Source organism: Esox lucius, chromosome 5 (assembly GCF_011004845.1).
Source record: "Esox lucius isolate fEsoLuc1 chromosome 5, fEsoLuc1.pri, whole genome shotgun sequence".
NCBI classification, from domain to species: Eukaryota; Metazoa; Chordata; class Actinopteri; order Esociformes; family Esocidae; genus Esox; species Esox lucius.
In genome coordinates this window covers 28290994-28298866 of record NC_047573.1, presented here as the reverse complement: position 1 = coordinate 28298866, position 7873 = coordinate 28290994, and positions in this window count along the sequence as shown.

Below are 7873 nucleotides of genomic sequence, written 5' to 3'. Positions count from 1 at the left end.
TCGGTCTGTCGTGGTGAAGAAAGAGCTGAGCCGCAAGGCGAAGCTCTCGATTTACCAGTCAATCTACGTTCCTACTCTCACCTATGGTCATGAGCTTTGGGTCATGACCGAAAGGACAAGATCCCGGATACAGGCGGCCGAAATGAGCTTTCTCCGCAGGGTGGCCGGGCGATCCCTTAGAGATAGGGTGAGAAGCTCGGTCACCCGGGAGGAGCTCAGAGTAGAGCCGCTGCTCCTCCACATCGAGAGGGGTCAGCTGAGGTGGCTTGGGCATCTTTTTCAGATGCCTCCGGAACGCCTTCCTGGGAAGGTGTTCCGGTCCCGTCCCACCGGGAGGAGACCCCGGGGAAGACCTAGGACACGCTGGAGGGACTATGTCTCCCGGCTGGCCTGGGAACGCCTCGGTGTCCCCCCGGAAGAGCTAGAGGAAGTGTCTGGGGAGAGGGAAGTCTGGGCATCCCTGCTTAGACTGCTGCCCCCGCGACCCGGCCCCGGATAAGCGGAAGAAGATGGATGGATGGATGGAGTAAAACACTACAACGGTTATATCAGTAAAACACTACAACGGTTATATCACTAAAACACTACAATGTTTATATCAGTAAAACACTACAATGGTAATATCAATCAAACACTACCACGGTTATATCAGTAAAACACTACAATGTTTATATCAGTAAAACACTACAATGGTTATATCAATCAAACACTACCACGGTTATATCAGTAAAACACTACAATGTTTAAATCAGTAAAACACTACAATGGTTATATCAGTAAAACACTACAATGGTTTTATCAGTAAAAAACTACAATCTTTATTTCAGTAAAACACTATAATGGTTATATCAATCAAACACTACCACGGTTATATCAGTAAAACACTACAATGGTTATATCAGTAAAACACTACAATGGTAATATCAATCAAACACTACCACGGTTATATCAGTAAAACACTACAATGTTTATATCAGTAAAACACTACAATGGTTATATCAATCAAACACTACCACGGTTATATCAGTAAAACACTACAATGTTTAAATCAGTAAAACACTACAATGGTTATATCAGTAAAACACTACAATGGTTTTATCAGTAAAACACTACAATGGTTATATCAATCAAACACTACCACGGTTATATCAGTAAAACACTACAATGTTTAAATCAGTAAAACACTACAATGGTTATATCAGTAAAACACTACAATGGTTATATCAGTAAAACACTACAACTGTTATATCAGTAAAAAACTACAATATTTATTTCAGTAAAACACTACAATGGTTATATCAGTAATTCACTACAATGGTTATATCAGTAAAACACTACAATGGTTATATCAGTAAAACACTACAACGGTTATATCAGTAAAACACTACAATGGTTATATCAGTAAAACACTACAATGTTTATTTCAGTAAAACACTATAATGGTTATATCAATCAAACACTACCACGGTTATATCAGTAAAACACTACAATGTTTAAATCAGTAAAACACTACAATGGTTATATCAGTAAAACACTACAATGGTTATATCAGTAAAACACTACAATGGTTATATCAGTAAAACACTACAATGGTTATATCAGTAAAACACTACAATGGTTATATCAGTAAAACACTACAATGGTTATATCAGTAAAACACTACAATGGTTATATCAGTAAAACACTACAATGGTTATATCAGTAAAACACTACAACGGATATATCAGTAAAACACTACAATGTTTATTTCAGTAAAACACTATAATGGTTATATCAATTAAACACTACAAAGGTTATATCAGTAAAGCACTACAATGGTTATATCAGTAAAACACTACAACGGTTATATCAGTCAAACACCACATTGCAGCCATGGTACTCTGAATGGTGTTAAACCTACGTAGCAGCCATGGTACTCTGAATGGTGTTCAACCTACATAGCAGCTATGGTACTCTGAATGGTGTTCAACCTACATTGCAACCATGGTACTGTGAATGGTGTTCAACCTACATAGCAGCCATGGTACTGTGAATGGTGTTCAACCTACATAGCAGCTATGGTACTCTGAATGGTGTTCAACCTACATTGCAACCATGGTACTGTGAATGGTGTTCAACCTACATAGCAGCCATGGTACTGTGAATGGTGTTCAACCTACATAGCAGCCATGGTACTGTGAATGGTGTTCAACCTACATAGCAGCCATGGTACTGTGAATGGTGTTCAACCTACATAGCAGCCATGGTACTCTGAATGGTGTTAAACCTACGTAGCAGCCATGGTACTCTGAATGGTGTTCAACCTACATAGCAGCTATGGTACTCTGAATGGTGTTCAACCTACATTGCAACCATGGTACTGTGAATGGTGTTCAACCTACATAGCAGCCATGGTACTGTGAATGGTGTTCAACCTACATAGCAGCTATGGTACTCTGAATGGTGTTCAACCTACATTGCAACCATGGTACTGTGAATGGTGTTCAACCTACATAGCAGCCATGGTACTGTGAATGGTGTTCAACCTACATAGCAGCCATGGTACTGTGAATGGTGTTCAACCTACATAGCAGCCATGGTACTGTGAATGGTGTTCAACCTACATAGCAGCCATGGTACTGTGAATGGTGTTCAACCTACATAGCAGCCATGGTACTGTGAATGGTGTTCAACCTACATAGCAGCTATGGTACTCTGAATGGTGTTCAACCTACATTGCAACCATGGTACTGTGAATGGTGTTCAACCTACATAGCAGCCATGGTACTGTGAATGGTGTTCAACCTACATAGCAGCCATGGTACTGTGAATGGTCTTCAACCTACATAGCAGCCATGGTACTCTGAATGGTGTTCAACCTACATAGCAGCCATGGTATTGTGAATGGTCTTCAACCTACATTGCAGCCATGGTACTCTGAATGGTGTTCAACCTACTTTTGGCCTGCCTCTTTATCGTTGTATCCTTCCTTTGAAAGAGGGGCGTGGCTATTGAATTCAACTTTAACTAGAGTAATTTGTCATTCCTGTTACATCATCTATCCTCTCTTTTTATGTGTGTCTTTTTAGCCGGAGGTTCTTTAGACTTGTGGTCTACTATAATACATCTCTGTAGTTTAACAACGCTCCGCCATTGATGACTTTGCATTAACAGCTCATCAATTCTCCGAAACATCTTGTTTTCCAGATCAGGCCACACGTTAACAGGTATCCACTTAACAAATTACGCTTCAGTCTATTACTTATATTCTCTGTGAAAGAAGAAATGTCAACAAAACCCCTTGTCCATTTTTTCTCTGTATATCTATTCTGGGATGCATTCTCTCTGAAGAGATTGATACAACTTCCCATCTGATCTCCATATTTGTGTAACAAGTGTAGCCTCTCATAGTTGTCCTCATTTCAGGACTTACTACATTATTTAAATACTTCCCAGTCGTTGACACGGTACTCTACGCCTAATGTGGCATCTGTGTATTCAGTTCCCATGGAAAACCTGTACAGCTTCACTTTAGAGGCAGGTTAATCAAAAATAAACCCAAGCATATTCCCATCAGGCTAGTTGTGTTGACCCATTAACAGCTTAAAGGATGGCACTTGAGTTCTATTCAGATTGAGGAAGTGCTTCTTTGGTGGATCAAATATTTCTGGAACATAGTCTTCCACTTTCCTATCTTCCATTCTACGGCTTACTTCATAAGTCAGGGCTATCACAAGTGTATCGCTCAGTACCAACGACATTATTGTCAGTCATGGGAAGCAAAGATCTTAAAAATCTAATGGAAATGAAAAAGCTAAAGTTTAGCTTTGGCCAAGAAGGAATGTACCTCATTTATGGCACACACTCCCTGCCCCAAGAGCCCTAAAACCAAACCACACTTGACCAAACCCCCTTTGACCAAACCCCCTTCCTCTGAGCAGACCAGCCCCCTACCTTTCCCAGGCTCATCTCCCTCCTGTGAGAAACACATTTAAAAAAACATTCTACACCTATAAAAACATACAGATGAATCACCTTTATTAACCAAACATCCTGGGTCAACATCATAAAAACCACCCCTCCCTAAAATACACCTGGGAAGTCCGGAAATGACCCCTTTTAACCTTTGACATAAACAATCAATTATTAATTCTATAATCACCTTTACCTTCAGGCCACACCACTCAAAGGTCAAAGGTCAATCACTAAAGCCATAAATCAGACATTGAACACATAAAAGTATAATAAAGTGTATAATATCCCTCTCTCCAGTGTATTGGTCATATACATATGATACAGTGTAAACAGTGTATTGGTCATATACATAAGATACAGTGTAACCAGTGTATTGGTCATATACATAAGATACAGTGTAACCAGTGTATTGGTCATATATATCAGATACAGTGTAACCAGTGTATTGGTCATATACATAAGATACAGTGTAACCAGTGTATTGGTATATGACCAGTGTATTCTAGCAACCCTCCCCAAAAGCGTCACCCTACAGTACTGATTCCCTGCTATCATATCTAGCAAATTGAATTTACATTATCTTATCCTTCTAGGGATAAAGGCTATTTGTTGCCAATATCTTCTCATTTGCTTATTAAAGCCCAATCATAAAGGAAATTACATTTGTAAGACTTGTGGCCCATTTTCCCCAAAAATATTTGTCTTATTCGGAAAGTGTGGAATATCTCATTTTATGTAAGCAAGAATGTTCTAAACTGAACGTTTTATTTAAGTAAATGTTTTTCCTTGGTGTTCTACATTATGTTGTGTTTTAGGTTGTTAGCTATGTCACAGAGTATATATTTAGGGTATTTATTTAAATACATGGTTATTCTTTAAATTATATTAGGCTTACAATTACTTTACAGTCATAAACAGTACATTAATGAAAACTCTAACTGTATTTCATAATTTAAAGCTGAAGGGCTGTGTTGGGTTCAGGCCCATCATGTTTATCTTCAGATTCAATGGTGATTCACATTGAGGGTCATTACAAGGTGATACAGACACACATCCAGTAAGACATTTCAACAGCTTTTATTTATACAAATGTTTTACACTGAAATTCTTACAGTTGTACATGGCTGCTTGATAAGTGAATGTCTTGTGCAATTATATATATTTTTTTAGTACTTACAATTAAATCTTTATTTAAGAGAACTGGCCTTTGTTATCTGATACAGCAGGTTTATAATTACCAATTCCATTTGTGTCTTTAGAGGAAATAATGCTTATAGAAGAAAAAAACATTAGTGTCGTAGCAAAAATAAGTGAGCCCCAACTAGCTTTGGTTAAATCACAAATAGGTTTGTCGTACCCCTACAATTTCAGATCAGAGATTTATGGTCGGGGAATTAAAGCAGAGACCAGAAGATCTGGTATGTAACAGCCCATTTAGTCAACAAGTAGATAGATCCTAAATGTAATCACAGTTACCCTAGTCTTAGGAAGAGACTCATGGTAGAATGCTTTACATGTCCTCAGAGAGTCTACTGTGGGTGTTATATTGGTCTGGGGCTTCCTCACAAAAAACATTGTTGATATGATACTGTGGGATATGTTTTCCTCTTCTGACTAGAAATGACTTAATATCTCAATGCTGTAATGAGTTTATTGCTGCAGCCAGGACCCTGTGGTTTTTCACAAGGCAGATGAACCCTCCAGGTCAGACTGATCTACCCACAACGGACTATCTGGGTAGATCTGAGAAGGTAACCAGCTGGTGGTGACTCACTGACCCTGTTAAAAACCTGTGGTTCATCTGTATGATCCATCACAATAATATATTGATATTCTGCAACAGCTTTTAATCACACATGCAAATCCAAGACAAAGTCTTCTCCCACATCCTATCAGCAGGGTTTTCAATGAAAGAAAACATCACCTGGCTTGCAACCATGTGGATTTCCAGGGTTTTCATGTTGTCTGACAGTGTGACCTACAACTAGAACACAGTATGTCCTACAGCTAGAACACATTATGTCCTACAGCTAGAACACAGTATGTCCTACAGCTAGGACACAGTATGTCCTACAGCTAGAACACAGTGTGGTCTACAAGTAGAAAACAGTAAGTCCTACAGCTAGAACACAGCATGTCCTACAGCTAGAACACATTATGTCCTACAGCTAGAACACATTATGTCCTACAGTTAGAACACATTATGTCCTACAGCTAGAACACAGTATGTCCTACAGCTAGAACACAGTATGTCCTACAGCTAGAACACATTATGTCCTACAGCTAGGATACATTATGTCCAACAGCTAAAACAAAGTATGTCCTACAGCTAGAACATGGTATGTCCTACAGCTAGAACAAAGTATGTCCTACAGCTAGAACACGGTACGTCCTACAGCTAGAACAAAGTATGTCCTACAGCTAGAACACGGTATGTCCTACAGCTAGAACACATTATGTCCTACAGCAAGAACACAGTAAGTCCTACAGCTAAAACACAATATGTCCTACAGCTAGAACAAAGTATGTCCTACAGCTAGAACACGGTATGTCCTACAGCTAGAACACCTTGCTGTAGGACATAATAACACAGAATGTCCTACAGCTAAAACACAATACGTCCTACTGCTAGAACACAATACTTCCTACAGCTAGAACACAGTATGTCCTACAGCTAGAACACAATATATCTTACAGCTGGAACATATTATGTCCTACAGCTAGAACACAATACATCCTACAGCTAGAACACAATATGTCCTACAGCTGAACACAGTATGTCCTACAGCTAGAACACAGAATGTCCTAAGGCTAAAACACAATACGTCCTACAGCTAGAACATAGCATGTCCTACAGCTAGAACACAGAATGTCCTACAGCTAGAACACAATACGTCCTACAGCTTGAACACAATACGTCCTTCAGCTAGAACACAGTATGTCCTACATTTTGAACACAGTATGTCCAACTGCTAGAACACAATACGTCCTACAACTAGAACACAGTATGTCCTACAGCTAGAACACATTATGTCCTACAGCTAGAAACTGTTGCCTAGTTCTAAGAAAGAAAGGTGCTTTGGCAGGAACTTCTGACGCCACACAGCACATCTGAACCTTCTATTGATAGAATGACAGATTTCCTTTAATCACCTGCAGTACATACTGTTGTGTTCCTTCTTAATACACTACCAGACTTTAACTTACCCTTCATGTATAAATGGTCATCTATCTACAGCCGGTCAGGACAGTACTTGTGCAGGATTGATGGTGTCAAGTAAGTGTTGTCTGACTCCAGTCCAACACTGGCAGCGGCTGAGAATTGCTGGTCCACATTAGACTGGGAGTTGTGTGTATTTGTGTGGTTGGTGAGTTCAGGCACTACTTGAGCCAGGCCTCATTTACCATCATAACAGACCACAAGCCTCTGCTGGTTCTGAGACCAATCCTGACATATTACAACCCAACAGGAGGCACAAGTGGGTGTTGGAACTGGACCCTTTGAGAAGAGATTTACAAATGTAAATGGGAATATAATAAAAATATTTCAGATCTTGTTTTAGCTGCTTGGGGTTAATGTGACACTCATCACCTCATACAACCCCATGGTTAGATGGAATGGTTGAATGTTTCAACAGAACTCTGATTGACCAGTTGGCTAAGCATTACTATGGGGTGAGTGGGACAGTTATATGGAGAAGGTGGCTTTAGCCTATAACATTATAACAGACTCAGACCTTATATCTTACCTCTGTCCTCTGAGCCCATCAGGTTGTGTATTATAACAGACTCAGACCTTATATCTTACCTCTGTTCTCTGAGCCCATCAGGTTGTGTATTATAACAGACTCAGACCTTATATCTTACCTCTGTCCTCTGAGCCCATCAGGTTGTGTATTATAACAGACTCAGAATTTAC